The sequence below is a fragment of the Microcebus murinus genome, chromosome 2, assembly GCF_040939455.1.
Source record: "Microcebus murinus isolate Inina chromosome 2, M.murinus_Inina_mat1.0, whole genome shotgun sequence".
NCBI classification, from domain to species: domain Eukaryota; kingdom Metazoa; phylum Chordata; class Mammalia; order Primates; family Cheirogaleidae; genus Microcebus; species Microcebus murinus.
Window position 1 is genome coordinate 64357953 of NC_134105.1, and position 18977 is coordinate 64376929.

Below are 18977 nucleotides of genomic sequence, written 5' to 3' on the forward strand. Positions count from 1 at the left end.
GTACCGGCTAAGTGCATTAGGGCCTCCAAGAAAGCCCCAAAGTTATCCAAACACATGAACACTATGGAAGTTCAAGAGTCCATACCCAGGGAAAGTTTTCTAGAAGGGCTTTAAAACACAGGGCAAAGAGAGCATTTTCTTTACTTTAGTCAGGTTCCCCTTGAGGTTGATATTCTACTTGTATGAGGCAAAATAATTAAGAAAAGAGTAAAAAGAATGGATCAGAGGGGAAAAAATCTTATTCAATTATATCTTTAGAATTAAATTCTTTTTCTAAGTGTGTCTGTTTGGAGAGAAAAAATAAACTTCAGGAGTTGGCCAAGAGGTAGTATGAAGGGGAGAAACACATGCTTGAATGAATTGGGGTATATGTTTTCTTCTATAGGTGAACATATTCAGGACACAATAAACTTTTGAAAAGACCAAAAGACTGTGAAGAATGCATAAGAGATGATAGGGAAGCTATCAGCTTTATGGAATACCTACCTTTCACCAAGTGTTTATTTGCATAAATTTCATGTAATCGGTCACAATGACCCTGGAAGTAAACAGGTGCATTCAAATTTTACAGATGGGTAATCAATCTAAGGTTCAAAGAGTTTAAACAATAAGCCCAAGGCAAAACAGACTTTTGGACAGGCTTTTGAATCCAGACAATATGACAAAGCCATGCCCTAGGCACTATCATTATTCTGTAGTGGCCTTACAAGCTGGGAGGATTACAGATATGTATGTAGTTGTGTGTATATGTATTTCTATAACCCAAAGCAAACATATATTTGCAAATAACTGGGGACATTCATTGGCCTATCCCATGTCCACAGTGCTCTACCCCCATCTCCTCCACCTGCCTCCCCATAGCAATCTACTGCAAGCAACTTTGACTGCCACTCTGGCCATTGGAGCTGTTCAGGTCGGCTAGAGAGGCCAGGTGTACTGGGGATTTAATGATCCCCTCCCCACCTCCCAGCAACCCTCAACTCATAACAGGTGTGATTTTTTTTTTTTTTTAAGAAAGAAACTTAAAATTTTCTTTTTGTCCTCTGAATAAATTCCCAGGTCAGTGATTTCATGGATAGATGGCTTCATTAGTTTACCCCAAGGTGAAACAACTCAAAGGCATACTCTCCACCATCTCCCAGAAGTCCAGAGGGACTGAAGTTCACCTGCTCACAGAGGTACCTGCTTATTAAGTTCCCAGACTTTGCTTCTTTCCCTTTCCTTTTTCACTTTCCTACTGCTAACTATTTCCTGGGACAACTTCCCAAATAAACGTCTTGCAATCATTACTTATCTCAAGTTCGGCTTCTAAGGCAACCTAACCTAATACAGTTAGCCTTTAGAAGGGAGGCAGAATTTAAATTGAAGCTTGAAAAAAATAAGTGGAATTACAAAAGGGAGGAGGATTAAAAAAAAATGGAAGCCAGATACAAAGCATAGATGTAGAAAAACTTAAATCAATTTAGAGGTTGGCAGACTAAACCAGTAGATCAAGCATGCCACAACCTTGAGAAGGCTACAAAATAACATAAATATTCTGTTACTTTTTTTTCCTGGGTGAAGGCCTTACCACTCTTCTTTACTCAGGAAAATTAGGGTTTTTGGGTGTTTTTATTGTTAACCATTTAGTTATATGAGTCCTATTGATAGAATTCTTCATAACGAAACCAATATGACAAAAAAAAAATGAGAGAAGGCAAAGTTAATGCACAAACTGACATAAATTCCAAGTTTCCTTATCACTTTGATATTTAAAGGCAATTTTTTTCAGTGAGGTTTTCTTCTCCCATTCTTGCATTATTACCTTTTTGACATACATACTGAGAGGGAAGGAATCTCTTTTTTTTCCCCTTAATGTGTTTATAATGTCATCAAAAATTTTTGTTCTGGAGAAAGAAGGGAAAAAGAATTGGTTTGGCTTCTAGATATACTTTCCTGAAAATGTATTTGATGTCTTAAAAATTGGGGGATAAGGTACTAGGTTAAGCTTCAGCAGAAACAAAGTGCAAACTATCTTCATATTTCCTTCTTGATCTTTAAGATAAAGAAATAATACTTTCTATCTTTGGACAAAAAAGTTATTAAAACTACATTTTCTAAAGGAATATATGACAAAGGACTAATGGTGCTCCTGTATGGTTTTCTTCTTTCTTTCTTTTTTTTTTTTTTTTTATTTAGCATTACTTATCCTTAACCTGTTTTTAAAGTCTCAGAGAAACTCAGTTGCAGACTATAAGCATATCTAAACCACAGTTTGCTTTAGAGCTAGCAATTAAGACTTTGCAATTATCAGAAGTTGCTAAGAGTTATCAAAAATCTCATTATGGGTGCCATTTGGTTTTGAGGAATAAACTGCTTTGCCTAACTCAAGGGCAGCATTTGAATTGTGGGAAAGTGTGATACAGAATTTTCTCTTTTCTCCTTTCATAAGATGATTGCCCATGAAACAAATTGTTGCATCTAGTATTTACAGTTTTTCTTCCACCTATCTTAGGTGGATTGACTGAATGCGGTTTCTGAATCATTGAAGCTTGTTAGATAACAAAACTAGCATCCGATTCATGTAGTTTATTTCAAGTAACCTTGAGGAAATTCTTAAAACTGCCAAGGAATTCTTGTGTAGATATCTTGCTATATCTTTAGAAAAGAAAAATGGAAGGTATTATACGGGAATTTTAGCTGGAAAAGCAGTTTGTTTTGTATTTTGATCCAAAGGGTTGAGCTAGGGATTGAAAGAATGGGAGCATTTGTACCTCTGAGAACAGAGGTCAAATTATTACTGTTTGACCATGAGTTTTCATGTGCATGTCTCAAGGGTTCAAGCAAAAAATTTTTTTCCCTTCAACTAACAAAAGCAAAAATTGTACATCTACACTTTATGTAGGCAAATCTGGGGGTACTATAAATGCTTTAAGATTTGTTCTTAAATAAATAGACATAATCTGTGCATTTTCTTTTCTCATTTTAGGGATTAACTGTACATAGCATAAAATCCATCTATATATGTTTAAAATTATAATATTTCTGATCTTGACTAGGTAAAGTCTCTGAAAATTAAATATTTCTAATCTAGTATTGTGATAGGCAGAAAAATGTTCACTAAAGGTGTTCACATCCTAATTTCTAGAATATGTAATATATTATGTTACACTGCAAGGAGGAACTAAGGATGCACATGGAATTGCGGTTGCTAATCAGCTGACCTTAAACTAATGAGATTATTCAGAATTATGTGGGTGAGCCAAATGCAATCACAATGTCCTTTAAAGTGGAAGAGGGAGGGAAAAAAGGAGATCAGAATCAGAGAGAGATTTGAAGATGTTATGCTGCTGGCTTTGAAGATGAAGGAGAAGACCACCAACCAAGGAATGCAGGTGACTTCCAGAATTCAGAAAAGTAAGGAAAATGGATTCTCTGCTAGAGAATCCAATACCTTGATTTTTAGCCCAGTGAGACTCATTTTAAAATTCTAATCTCCAGAATTGTGCAGTAATAAATTTACATTGTTTAAAGCCAGTAAATTTGTGCTAATTTATTACAGCAGCATTAGGAAACTAATAACCATTAACTTATAGTTTTAAGGTAAAATTAATCTATTTGTTTTATCATTGTGACAGATATTCTAAGGTATTTTTGAAAGTATAGAGAAAATTTGTGCCTCAGTAGAAAACTATTTTGTCTAAAATACATTCTACTGGGTTATCTGATTCTGATTCTATGGGAGCTATTTTACAAGTCTAAATTTTAGATAACAGATATCAATACAAAATAATTCTTGTTTATGTACACACAAATTCTGTTCTATCAAATACAGGTTCAATTAACTTCCCTTCCCCAGTAAACAAAAAGCTAGTTTTGCCTCAATTTACACATTCAATTTAATATTCCCAGTCTATAAATGTGTTTGTTCTTTAGATTCTCCTTTGTAATGGTTGCAATGCCTCAGCACCTTCTCATTAGTTAATTAAATAAAATATTTTATCTATGTTTAGTTTTATCTATGCTTAGTGTCTCTAAGCTAGTCATGATTTGACCTTATTTTTTAATTGTCTTTTAACAGAAGTGACATAAATCTGTCTCCAGTTAAGAGAATAAAAAGAAAGAAAAGGAAGGGAAGGAGAAGGAGAAATTAAAGCAGTTGTTCTTGGAGTTTTACTTGTCTCAATATGACCTAGAGATTTCTGGCTTTGGGTACAGCTGGGTGGCTGTGCTCAGATGATGCATCTCCTATTTTAGCTTTCTCCTATGGTGACTTTTTTCTCAGATGAGCTCTTTCCACATGAAGTCAACGATGCTTTCTGGCATTTCTAGGCTACTTGAATCTCACCATGTGTGATCCCAAATCAGACACTCTGTTCTAGTGTCTTTGTCAATTTTATCATTCATAGCTAAAGAGGAGAAGTCAATGCCTGGCTTCAAAGATTGAAACGACAGGCTGACTCTCTTGAATATCTATAATGTGACTCAATACTATATCTAGGAATTTGGAATGCATCAGTGTATACAACAAAGACCTTCATTCTCATTGAGCTTACATTCTATTGGGGAAGACAGACTTCTAATAACAAAAACAAATGAGGTAATTACAGGTATATGTCAGATATACCTGTTCAGTTCCTGACTACTGCAATAAAGTGAATCACATAAATTTTGTTGTTTCCTAGTGCATATAAAAGTTATGTTTATACTATGATATAGTCTATTAAGTGTGCAGTGCTATTATATATAAAAAAACAATGTAAATACCTAAATTAAAATATATTTTCTTGCTAAAAAAGGCTAATGAGCATCTCAATCTTTAAAGAATCATAACTTATTTGCTGGTAAAGGATTTTTGTCTCAGTTTTGATGGCTGCTGACTGATCAGGGTAGTGGTTGTTGAAGGCTGGGGAGGCTGTGGCAACTTTTTAAAATAAGATAACAATAAAGTTTTTCACATTGATTGACTTCTTAAACAAAAGAACTCTCTACAGCATGTGGTGGTGTTTGATTTTTACCTATAGTAGAACTCCTTACCTATAGTAGAACTATAGCATTTTACCTATAGTAGAACTTCTTTCAAAATTGGAGTCAGTCTCCTCAAGCCTTGCTGCTGCTTTATCAACTATGTTTCTGGAATGTTCTAAATTATTTGTCATCATTTCAACAATGTTCACAGCATCTTCACCAGAAGTAAATTTTATCTCAAGAAACCACTTTCTTTCATCATCCATATGAAATAACTCCTCATCCGTTCAAATTTCATCATGAGATTGCAGCAATTCTGTCACATCTTTAGGCTCCAGTTCTAGTTCTCTTGCTATTTCTACCACATCTGTATTTAGTTCCTCTACTCAAATCTTGAACCCCTCAAAGTCATCCCTGAAGTTTGGAATCCACTTCTTCCAAACTCCTGTTAATGTTGATATTTTGAGCTCCTCCTATGAATCACACATTTTCTTAATGACCTCTAGAATGGTGAACACTTTCCAGATTTTCAGTTGACGTTGGCCAGATCCTTCAGAGGAATCACTATCTTTGGTAGCCTTACAAAATGTATTTCTTAAATAATAAGACTTGAAAGTCAAAATTACTCCTTGATCCATGGACTACAAAATGGACGCTGTGTTAGCAGGCATGAAGACAACATTAGTCTCCTATACATCTCCATCAGATGTCTTGGGTGACTATGTGCATTGTCAATGAGCTGTAATATTTTGAAAGGGATCTTTTTTTTTTTTTTTTTTCCTGAGCAGTAGGACTTAACAGTGGGCTTAAAATATTTAGTAAATCATTCTATAAACAGATGTGCTGTCAGCCAGGCTTTGTTGTTCCATTTACAGAGTACAGGTAGAGCAGATCTAGCATAATTCTTAAAGACCCTAGGATTGCAGAACAGCAAATACACATTGGTTTCAACTTGAAGTCACCAGCTACATTAGTCTCTAACAAGAGAGTCAGCCTATCTTTTGAAGCTTTAAAGCCAGGCTTTGAAGTCTGCTCTTTAGCTATGAAAGTCCTAGATGGCATCTTCTTCCAATATAAGCCTGTCTCATCTACAGTGAAAATCTTTTGTTCATGGTAGCTGTTTTCATCAATGATCTTAGCTAGATCTTCTGGATAACGGGCCACAGCTTCTACATCAGCACTTGCTGCTTCACCTTACACTTTCACATTATCTGGCTGACTTTATTCTTTATGCTTCATGAACAAACCTCTGCTAGCCTTAAACTTTTTTCTGCACCTTCCTCACCTCTATTAGCCTCCATAGAATTGCAGAAAGTTGGGGCTTGCTCAGGATTAGCCTTTGGTTTAAGGGAATATTGTGGCTTGTTTGATCTTTTATCCAGGGCACTAAAATTTTACCTATATCAGAAAGAAGGCCATTTTGCTTTCTTCTTCATGTGTTCACTAGAGTAGCACTTTTAATTTCCTTCAAGAACTTTACATTCACAACTTGGCTAACTGTTTGGCATAAGAGGCCTAACTTTTGTCCTACCTCAGCTTTCGACTTACTTAGCTTAATCATTTATAACTTTTGATTGAAATTGAGAAATGTGATTTTTCCTTTCACTTGAACATTGATAGGCCATTGTAGGGTTATTAATTGGCCTAATTTCAGTATTGTTGTGTCCTAGGGAATAGGGAGGCCAAAGAAGAGGAAGAGATATTAAAGATTGTTGGTGGAGCAGTCATAACACATAATATTTATCAATTAAGTTCACTGTCTTATACGGATGCAGTTTGTGGTACTCCCCAACAATCACAATACTAACATCAGCGATCACTGATTACAGATCACCATAACAGGTATAACAATGAAAAAGTTTGAAATATTGCAAAAAGTACCAAAGTGGGACACAGAGGCATGAAGCCAGGAGATGCTGTTGGATAAATTACACTGATAGACATGCTCCACACAAGGTTGCCCCCAACCTTCAATTTGTGAAAAAATGCAATATCTGTGAAACACAATAAAGCAAAACACAATAAGACGAGATATGGCTATATTCCGCAGATTAGAGGATGATAAGTGATATGTTGAAAGAAAAGGTAAAGTAGGGGCATCAAGAATGCTGGGGGTCAGGCAGCTTGTAGTATTAATTAGGGGTTAAGTAGGCTCCATGGAAAGAGTGAGATTTGAGCTAAAATTCAAGGGTGATGAGGGAGTGAGTTGTGTCGATAATGTCAGAAGAGAAATCCAAAGAGAAATAGCCAGTTCGAGGGCCCTACTGCAGGTGAACTGGTGGAATTTTCCAGGAACAACAAAGAGGCTGATGTGACTGAAAAAGAGTGAGAAAGAGGAAGCATGAAAGCTGAGAGGGAGCAGGTGATGTAGGCTCTCCTAGACCACTGTGAGGAACCTGGCTTTGCAGCAAACAAGAATCTGGTCTGGCTTTGCAGCAAACAAGAATCTCCCCAGTGTTTCCAGGAGAGGAATGGCATAATCTGATTTATACTTTTAAAAGATCCACTGGGCTACTGTGTTGTGAATTGACTCAAGTGTGCAACAGAGAATCCAGTTATGAAGCTAACTGCAGTAGTCCAGGTAAGAAATAATGGTGCCTTGACCCACTGTGTTAACAGTGGAAATATAGTAGTGGTGGAAAGTGGCCACATTATGAACACATTCTGAAGACAGAGCAAAATAGATTTTCTGACATTTAATGCGTAGTGTGAGGAAAACAAAGGAACCAAGTATGATTACATAATTTTTGCCTGAGCAAGTGGAAGGAAATAGAAAAGGCTGTGAGAATTGTGAGTGTTGGAAGATGGTCAAGAGTTTCATTCTGGATATGCTGAATATGAGTTGTCTATTAGACAACTACATGGACAAATCAAGTAGGGAATTAAATGCATGAATCTGGAGTCTGTGATAGAAATCTGGGTTGGATATAAATTTAGACAGCTTTTATTTGAAGACTGGATGAGACCAGCAAGGGAGTGAGGGGACACAGAGAAGAAAACCAAGTGTCAATCGCTCCCATATTAACAGGTTAGGAAAAAGAACCAACAATGATGACAATTGTAAGATAGAAGGAAATCCAAGAGAGTATGGTGAAGGCACTAAAAGCCAGATGAAGAAAGTGTATTGAGAAGGAGAAAATGATCAACTGGACCAAATTTACATGAGAGTTACAGTTAAGACCAAGAATTGGCTGGTGGACTTAACAGCAAGGACGTTAGTGGCATACAGGAGAGCAGTTTGGGTGGAGGGATAGAATCTGATGCCTTATTTAATTACTTTTAACAGAGAATAGTGTAAAGATCGTAGTGATTTGAGACAATTCTTGAATGTCACTGCAAAAGGAGCAGGTGGCCAGAACAGGAATCAAAAGAAAGATTTTGAATTTTCTTTATGGCAGAAATAATTTTATGTGTTTATCTCAAATGCAATTTCCCGTGGAGGTGTGAAAATATGATGATATAGGTTCTAGAAGGGAGAATTCCTGGAGCTATTTCATTAAGTAGCTATTTCATTAAGTCATTGAGGGGACTGAATGTAGCATACATGAATCCAGCATACACAGGGAGGGATTAGCCTACACAGTTACAGTGTTCTTCATTTATAGAACCATGTAGGAAAGCAGAATGTGAGTGCAGAAACAGTGCAGAAGGTTGGCTGTGGTGGGTGGTAATTACCATCTGAATGCTTTCATTTTCTCAATGAAAAAGGAAGCAAGATCTTTAGCTGAGAGTGAAGATAAGGGAGGAGGTGTGGAGGCTGGAAAGGAGAAATGGAAAGTCGTCATCAGAGTGGGAAAGTGAAGAGACTTAGGATGTACAGTGTGATGACTAGCTGTATTAAGTACCCTCTTGAGGTTCATAGCCATGCATTTAAAATGAGACTAGTCATCACAGTTGTGTGTCTCCCTTCAACTATGTCTAGCTGCACAGGTTCAGGTACAGAGTAGGTGGAGAGTTGAATTAATCTAGGGTTTTTAGCTATGCCAAATGAGTTTAACATTACCAGAGCACACAGGATATATATGTTTAACCTGTCTAAAATATGTATTATAAAAGGAATTTTAAACCTCTTGGGTATCATCTCAGGGAACAAAAGTGTTATATTCACAAGGGTTTACTTATCTAAGGATTTTTAAGGCTCCCACACATCTGGCAAGAATTCAGCATTATGTATTAATGGTGAAATTGAGCTTTAAAAGTTCATATATTGGCCAAGTAATTGAAAATTACTTACAAGGGGGGGGAACTATATTGAGATAGTGTACTTTACTATGACAAATAATTCAACGTTCTATTGTAGTATCAGCATAAAATGTAGTTACATATACAGCTGTCATTTTCATTTATTGTTAGAAGTATCTATGTTTTATTTCCCAACTAGGGTGACTGTTTATTTGAGGCAGATACCATGTTTTATTCCTTAGAGTCCCTACTGAGGGAATGTTTTATTCCTTAGATTCCCTATAGCACGTGGAAAATTCTCAAAAAAAAAAGTTTTAAAAACTCTTTATTGATTAAAATTATAAACTTTACTGTTTTAGATGCTATATTGCTGTCTTAAAATAAAGCCCCCAACATAGTTTATATAATATTATATTATACAAATGTTCAAATTCACATTGCAAATTTTAAGTGCTATTTAAAGAACATTCTTTAACTGGAATCATTTCTGAGTTTTTGCTAAAGAAACGAGTTTAAATTCAAATTCCGTTACTATCTTGTTGCAATAACTTAAATATAATTCAAATTATGTCTACACACACAAAATACTTAGTTTACAAATAAGATATATTACCAGGCAAGGGCTATGTCTACTATAGTCTAAAAAAAAAAATTAAGAGACTAAGGCAAGTTTTAGGGCTGAAATATAAATCCCTGAAAAACTGTGTTTGTAATGGAAATGCTGACAGACCCATAACAATAGCAGTGCTAGCAGGCGCTGCTATAATACCAAACATCATCAGCCAATTTACCTCTTCATTCAAGTTTGTTGCTAAGTGTCTAGTTACTGTAAATGCTTTAGATTTTGCATAATTTATGTAAATTATTAAACACCTGTTCTCTTCCCAGAAAACAAAGATATGGAACAGTCTTCTTAGTTTAATTGATTCCTGGCTTGAGTTCTGTCATTGCTTCCCCAGCAACTACAAGGGAGTGTAGCTCCCTAATGGTCAGATATTGTTGGAAAGACACAGATGTTAAGAATTGATCTTTCAGACACATATATCTCTATAGCTTTATGCGTGGTTTGGTGGACATGTAAATGAATAAATAAAAATATCATGCTTTCTCCCGAATGCATTTAGAACAGAATGTGTATGCTATCGATGATAGTTTTTGTAAGGCATTTTTGCTGGTTTTTTCTTAATTGACTTTTTGTACTTTTTAAAAAAAATTTAAGCATCAGCCTTAAATTTAAAAAACAAAAAAACAAGTACTATTTTCCTTCGTTAGCCAATTCATATTCTTTTCTATTAATAAATACTCAGTTCAAATTATTTTCTTCAAACATTTGCAAACATCCAGTTCAAGAGAATTGAACTTATTATATAGAGAAAGGTGTGTGGTCACTTGAAGCCTGTTAGAGAAGCACATCTTTGTGAAAAATCATTAATTGCTATTATTACTCTCCTAGCTTAAATGCTAAAAAGTTCCTGAATCAAAATAACGTTGAAATTACCTAGCCACCCTAGATAGTGTTTTAAATCAATTCTTCATTAGGGCTAAAATCCACTGTAGCCTAAAATTATTTAGTTACACTGAACCAATTAGAGATATAATACATTATGTGTATATGTAAAATCTTCCCATGAAATTATTTTCCTTAATACAGTTGATTTTGAAAGTTATTTTATTCAGAAAGGCATTTTAAAACATAAGACTGGTATATTATTAATAGTTGTTTTACCATTGAATATCAGTAGATGTCAAGCTAACAGAGTAGACTATGTTAATCACTAAAAGAAGTCAAGAATGAAGAAGGAGTAAGTAAGGCCACATGTAGTGGCTCACATCTATGATCCCAGCACTTTGGGAGGCCGAGGCAGGAGGATTGCCTGAGCCCAGGAGTTCAAGGCTGCAGTGAGTTATGATCATATCACTGTGTTCTAGCCTGGGTAACAGAAAAAGAAAAAGAAGAAAAAAAAAAAAAAACAAGAAGAAGCAAGAAGTAGAGAAAGAACCACAAACACAGTGTTGAACTTTTCTCTACCTATTATATTTGTAATCTTGTTTCTTTGCCAATATTTAAAACCTTATCCCTTGCTGTATAAAATGTTCAGTATTTTAAATAAATGTAAAAAAATATATTTTAAGAATTCCAAATTAGAATTTAATTCATGTTTAGCTATCAATATGATAAACTACAATTCTGAAGTTATTGAGAATTTGAACTCAGAGTGTCTTCTAGTCAACCTAAAAAAAGAAGAAGAAGAAGAAGAAAACAGTGACCATGGTAATAATAACACATGTAACACAGATGGTTTGAATGCATTCAGTTTTTACAAAAGATAAGTTAAAACCCAACATACTAGATGCTATATGAAAACAATCTGGGCATTTAGCTTAAGTTTCATAGTGTGAAGTGGGTAGTAAATTAAATGAAATAACATGCCTGGTACATGGCAAGCAGGTTGTAGAGCAGTCATATTTTGCTGATTAACAAATCACACAAAATTTCAGTAACATTCAATAACAAACATTTATTTCTTGCTCACATGTCTGCAGCACCCCTGGGATTTGACCTATCTTGGATGAGTTCCACCGGCTGGCTTCCAAGATATGGGATGGGTCTAAATCTATTCTATATGCCTCTCATTGCCTTGAACCACTGGATACCCAAAGCATGAGCTTCTCGCAGTCAAAGGCAGGAGCACAAGTGAGCAAGCCATCCATGCAAGCATATGTCAGGGTTCTGCTCACATGCTGTCTGCTCCTATCCAGTTGCAAAAAAAAAGTCCTACGGTCAAGTTCAACATCTATGGAATGCCAAAATATGTTTTTGCCATGGAGATGCAGAGGGACACAGTGAATATTTGCTGAACAAAACTTTAATCTACCACAGACAGCTGTTATTATTTTAAATGCACTTTTAAACGGACTCTATGTTAATAGATATCTAATGCCTGATTCAAAGTGTGCATCTTTAGTCAGGTATTAAAAGAAAAAAAATCAGCTATTTTAATAAAATTGACCCCATCCCTGCTCACCATTAACTCATATGTATATAAATATAAGAGTATATGTAAAGACAAAGAAAGATTTCTTTTAGAAATAATTTTTAGATTACATCAAAATCATTCAGAAAACTTCAGTCCATGACCTATCCTGTGTTTTCCTGAGTGCTTCCTCTTGTCAAGTAGGGATGGTCTTTGCACCTTGACTTTCCCCAATATGACCCTACACACTGTCCAATTGCCACCTCCCCATTATCGTACTTGACAGGCAAGGGGATAATATCTCCACCAAGTTGGGCTAATCGAATGATCTATTCTTCACATGTTTAATTAAATAGAAAAGGTATTGTTCAGCCTAGATTAATCATCTGATAGAAGGACCTGGGACACACTGGGCCTAGCCATGTATTGCAAAGCTTGCTTCAGAGAGGGCAAAACAGATGACAGAAACTTTGAAGAAAGAAGAGATCTGACTTTGTTCCTGGAGCCTTTTGGTTCCTGGTCTGTCTCTTATGAAGCCTGGTCCTTCTTGGGCTTCATTAGGTAACCTAACACCATTCTAATTTATTGATGGTATTGAGGTTAAGCTAAGGTGATATTCTATTTCTTTCGTCCAAAATAACCTTGGTTCAAATCGGAAAATTCTTTCATTTAAGTTTGAAGTAAGCATATCAATGTACACCGATGAAAAGTGATAAAATTGTCTCTCAAGTATTTCCAGTTTGCTGCCATTTATGTAGCCTGTTGTCTGTATCATCTCATTTTATTTTGAACAAAGCAAAACTAAACCAAAAGACATTAAATTCAACTCTGTGAAGTAGGTAGGGTATATAGGATTGTCTACATTTAGTGAAAAGAATTCATGAATTCTATAAAATATATGTAGACATTTTTAATAAATGTACTCAGGTACTTAATTTCAGAGAGTATTTCTAGATCATGTATTTCTTCTCCTTTACAAGATTCCTAAAAGTACCTAAAATGCAGATAAGCTCACTTACTAGCACCTTATACTATGTGACTTGGTTCAAGGCCAGGAAACCAACAGGCTCCAGGAACAAAGTCAGAGAGCATGTGGTTTAGTTAACAAAAAATACTACGTAACACATTCCCCTAATTGAAGAGTCCACATGCTCTTGAATGTCTTTTGTTGCTCTAATCTTTTGAAAAAGTGAAAGGTTTGGTGTGTTGCTTTTTGTGCTTGTTTCCCAATGTTATGACTGTACTCCACATCTCCTGGCTCTGTGGTGGGCTGTCCTTTGCTACTACTACCCATGACCAGCAGAAACTCATGTCATGGTCCACGTGGTAAGTTGCTGTCCCACTTTGCTCAGCTTTCAGAAGATATGGAATCTTCCCAACCGCTCCTTTTGTTTCTCAAGGCCAGCACACAAGATTTTAATAGAACATGTGCATTTTTTTACTGATGGGTTAAGATAACTTCAGAAGGAAATTTCCATACAAGCAGCAAAATCTTGAAGTTCTAGCCAACTTCGAATTTTCTTTGAGACTATGGAAGTCTTGTATGGATACCTTCTCTAATCATCACTTTCTTCTCCTCTCATCAGTACATACCCCTTCTCAAAGAACTTCCTGATTCAGATCTTTTCCTCTTAATCTCACTCCCATTCCCTTAGAAAAACTTCGAGAAATCTCCCTCTATGGATTTATTAAATGTTTCCCTCACTTTCTTCAGGTCTACTTATCTAAGAGGTTTTTTATAAGGACAAAATAAATTAACATATCCAAAGGGCTTAGTTCAGTACCTACACATAGTGAGAGTTTAATAAATATCATCACTCTCATTGTCATCATACTCATCATCACAATTGTCATCACCATCATTATACTTTTATATAGCAGAGTGTTAAGAGCATAGATTCAGGCAGCAAACTGCTTAGTTAAATATCCTTGCTTTTCCACTCTGTGGCCATCTGCAATTTATTTAACCTCTCTATGACACATTTCTTGATTTGTAAAGTGAATATAGTAATAATACCTATATCATTAGATAGTTATGAAGATTAAATAGATTGTTATATATTCAAACATTTGAAAAGTTCTTATCAGGTAATAGCACTATATGTGTTTGTTAGTTTAAATGATTATTATCCACATATATTGCCCCATGCTTAAGTCACGTAAGCTCAAGTATCTTCCTCAGATTTGCCCAAATGAAAATGACATCCATTACTACCAAATGCCAAAGTTTGACTATCAACATCTGCCCCATAGATGAAGGAAGCAAAGCATACAATTAGCATTTCCTGATCAACATTCTCACTTTAATAGTTTACTCACTAATGAAACTATTAAAGTAAGCACATCTATCAAGGATAAAAGTTAACTTATCTTTCAGCTATGGTCTAAATCCATATTGAGAAAGAGAAAACATTTTTTTCCAATTAGTGAGGAGACTGTCTGCTCTTTGAGTCAATGGACCCTAATTAGTGTGTGGAGAAGCACTTGATTTCTTTCCTACCCCACCCCAATGGGCCTACCTGAATCATAAAAGAGATATATTAGCTTTTAATGCATGCTCTACTGGTCAATAAAGAAAGGCAAGGAACTCAGTTCTTTATACCCATTTGCTCCCACTAGTAAAAAGTGAAATGAGTATGGAGAGGTTATCAATCTCACCCCCAGCATATTTAGAAATACATTCAAAAATACATGAGAAATCGCCAATATTCAAAAACTTCAGGGACTACTTTGCCCTTCTTCCTACAAGTCATGCAAGTCCTGTCCATTAATTTTACACTTGGGTGAGTTCTAGCCTGGCTTAAACTAAAATCTGGGTTTCCTAAATGTGGTCTTTTCATAATCACGGATAAGCTTTTTTATATCCATAAAACTAAGTTAACACATAAAAATATTATATTTTATTTGTCTAATTCCTTAATATCAGTTTAAATTTTCTGCCTAGAATATGCTTATAAATTGGAACATGGAGAAATAGATAAAACTAAAAGATCTTTCTGTGATAAATACAATTTGACAACCTTATTATTTAATTCACTGTAACCTCTTCCAATGGAATCTTTCTCTAAGATGCTGAAAGCTATACATATTACTGAGAATCAAGTAAAAATTTTGCATGAGCAAATTTTAAATATTAAATGTAATTCTTTCTTAAATCTCTCTTTTCCACGTTCACTACCATTAAAATTTTGAGGTTTAATTTAATTTGCTTAAGCAAGTTGCAATAGAAATTATTTAGTCACCAAAAGAATGCATTCCAGGGAATTAAAGCTCAAAGTTATTTGTTCTGAGATGTAAGTATGCCTTGGAGGAATGCTTTAGAATCTACTTGGGTTTGCCAGGTGTTCTAACTCAGATATACTCTTGACTAGCATGTCATCTAAGCACACTGCCAAATGAGGACTCTTCTATTAGTGGCTCTCCATGGTGCACTGCAACATGATATAAGTGGTTGAATATAAAAAGGAAATAGGCCATATCCATATAATTTTCATCTATACTAACAGTAGAATATTTTGTCAGATCATATTTTCAATACTAGCAAACAACATGCAAAGCTTATGTTAAATTTAGGGAATATTTGCTCCCAATAACTTGCCAAATGTCATAAATTTTATTGAGTGTATATCCAACATGGCTGTTTCCTTAACAGACCATAAATCTTTATATTCTGTTACTTGTAATGGATTTTAATATCAAAACCTTGGTAGTCAAGAAGTTACATAATTTTTAAAACTAATTTATTTGTTGTTAAGACTATCTGTTTTCATACTGTATTTATTTTCAGTTACAAGAGCTTACTCTTATGTCTGTAGTATAGTCAGAAAATCTGGCTTTTAGTACTAATTCCCCTGCAGACCATGTGGATAACTTGTGTAAGCCACTTAATAGCCCTTTATTTTAGTTTGTTTCATTTCTCAAATGGGAATAATATAATTTATCACTTCAGTTATGATACAAACATACATGCAAACATACATACATACAAGGTATGTATGTGGACAAACTTTCAGTATACAAAATACTACAATTATAAATCATTATCTCTGTGTGATAAAGAGTTTGCACTAGACTAGCGAACAATACAGTCAAGATGGCTAAAGGTGACCCCAAGAAACCAAAGGGCAAGATGTCTGCTTATGCCTTCTTTGTGCAGACGTGCAGAGAAGAACATAAGAAGAAAAACCCAGAGGTCCCTGTCAATTTTGCAGAATTTTCCAAGAAGTGCTCTGAGAGGTGGAAGACAATGTCTGGGAAAGAGAAGTCTAAATTTGATGAAATGGCAAAGGCGGATAAAGTCCGCTATGATCGGGAAATGAAGGATTATGGACCAGCTAAGGGAGGAAAGAAGAAGAAGGACCCTAATGCCCCCAAAAGGCCACCGTCTGGATTCTTCCTGTTCTGTTCAGAATTCCGCCCCAAGATCAAATCTACAAACCCTGGCATCTCTATTGGAGATGTGACAAAAAAGCTGGGTGAGATGTGGAATAACTTAAGTGACAGTGAAAAGCAGCCTTACATCACTAAGGCTGCAAAGCTGAAGGAGAAGTATGAGAAGGGTGTTGCTGACTATAAGTCTAAAGGAAAGTTTGATGGCGCAAAGGGTCCCGCTAAAGTTGCCCGGAAAAAGGTGGAAGAGGAAGATGAAGAAGACGAGGAGGAAGAGGAGGAGGAGGAGGAGGAGGAGGAGGATGAATAAAAAACTGTTTATCTGTCTCCTTTTGAATACCTTAGAGTAAGGGAGCGCCGTAATTGACACATCTCTTATTTGAGAAATGTCTATTGCCCTCATTAGGTTTAATAACAAAATTTGATCACGATCATATTGTAGTCTCAAAGTGCTCTAGAAATTGTCAGTGGTTTATATGAAGTGGCCATGGGTGTCTGGAGCACCCTGAAACTGTATCAAAGTTGTACATATTTCCAAACATTTTTAAAATGAAAAGGCACTCTTGTGTTCTCCTCACTCTGTGCACTTTGCTGTTGGTGTGACAAGGCATTTAAAGATGTTTCTGGCATTTTTTTTAAATTTGTAAGGTGGTGTTAACTATATGGTTATTGGCTAGAAATCCTGAGTTATCAACTGTACATATCTATAGTTTGTAAAAAGAACAAAACAACCAAGACCAACTCTTGCTGCTTCTTGCTTGGCATTGAGGCTGTGGGGAAAGATGCCCTTTGGAGGGGCCATAGCTCAGGGCGCGCACTGTGAGCTGGACCTGTTGACACTGCAGCGGGCATCCATTTAGCTTCAGGTTGTCTTGTTTTTGTATATAGTGACATAGCATCCTGCTGCCATTCTTAGCTGTGGACAGAGGGGGGTCAGCTGGCATGAGAAGTGTTTGGATTCCTATTTTTTTTTTTTTTAGTTAAGTATGGTAGTTTTTAAACTGTTTGTTTTAAAGCAAACTGTAGAACCCTTAATTGTCAGCAAAGCGGAAGAGCCACTGCATCAATGAAAGTTCAAGAACCTTCTGTACTTAAACGTATTTGCAACGTTCTGTTTTTTTGTATTTAGAATGCTGAAATGTTTTTGAAGTTAAATAAAACAGTATTACATTTATAAAAAAAAAAAAAGAGTTTGCACTAGTGGTTCACTGTGAGTCTTGGCTTTTTATTTGTCTATACTTTTTAGAATGAAAGCTAAATATCATTAAGTATGTTTCACCTGGTAACCACTGATAACCATCTATAATTATTCTCAAATTGGTCCAAATCAAAGAGGATAATATGATGGGACACATTTCCAATAATCAGTCTGCTTTAGAGATAGAACTTTATTTGTGCAAAATAGTTTTTTTTCCCTTAATCCTTCTTTTTTGATTCTCTGAACAGCAAAAGAAGTGCTAATATTTTGTTGCTGCCTAAGATTAGTCTACAGTTTCCCACATCTTTTACGCGGATTATTTATAAATGAAACAGGTTACTTTTTGTTTGTTTTGCTCATGACATAAAAAGACATGCACTCTTATTTTATGTGTTTTCATTAATCCAGATTTTTTTTTCTGGTGATGTATTTGAAATCCTGAAATTTTCTTAATAAAATAATTAATGCTCAAGTAGCATTAAAGAAACAATAAGAGGTGCTAATTCACGATTGTCTTTTATGGTTAAAAGTACCTGTGGTTGGGGGTGGTGGTGAAGATGGGTAAACTCACAACTAATGGTTGAGGAGTGTACTGTATGGGCATGGTTGTAGCTCTGGCTTGGACAAAGCAAGGCATTATATATAACCGAAATGTTTGTACCCCCATAATATTCTGAAATTTAAAAAACAAAAATAAATATATAAAACTACTTTTTAAATAATCCACCTAGGACATATCAAATTAGTTTTTTGTTGTTTTTGTTTAGTAAAATTATTTATTCAAGGGTCATTATGAAAATTTATACTGATTTGTTGTAAATATTTCTTTTTACTGTTAAAAAGAAAAAAGAAACAATAAACAAATTGTCATGACCTCATGGTATTTTACCATTATTATATAGGTAAATTATGCTTTGGTAGTTTCAACATTCATGATTTGATAATCACAAGCACACACAAATTTAAAACTGGCTTATGAATTACTAGTGCTAACAAACAAGATTAAGGGGCCCCAATGCTTAAACAAAGAAGAACAAGGGTCAAAGAAAAGGAAGAAAATGAGAAACTGGCCCCAGTCTCTTCCTAGCCTGATCCTCTGTCTACAGAAAATAATTAAGCATTTCAAAGAGTGGTTATAGGCTTTATTCTGTCAATATGCATAAGAGAACACCTGGAGACCAGGTAATTCTCTTAGTTGAAGCAAAATTGAATCCTTTGGGGGAGGAGAAGAGAGCAGTATGAGTCCTTGTGGTTTGGCTCCGTTAGCAGTTTTTTGTCTCTGACTG

The 18977-nt window shown here is 35.4% G+C and overlaps 1 pseudogene across 1 annotated transcript; it reads left to right on the forward strand.

Moving 5' to 3' along the window:
* Positions 1-16175: 16175 nt before the first annotated feature.
* Positions 16176-17672, forward strand: LOC105870356 (high mobility group protein B3 pseudogene; annotated as a pseudogene). The gene has a single exon (XR_001153588.3). The product of XR_001153588.3 is annotated as a high mobility group protein B3 pseudogene (transcript).
* The last annotated feature ends 1305 nt before the right edge of the window (positions 17673-18977 follow it).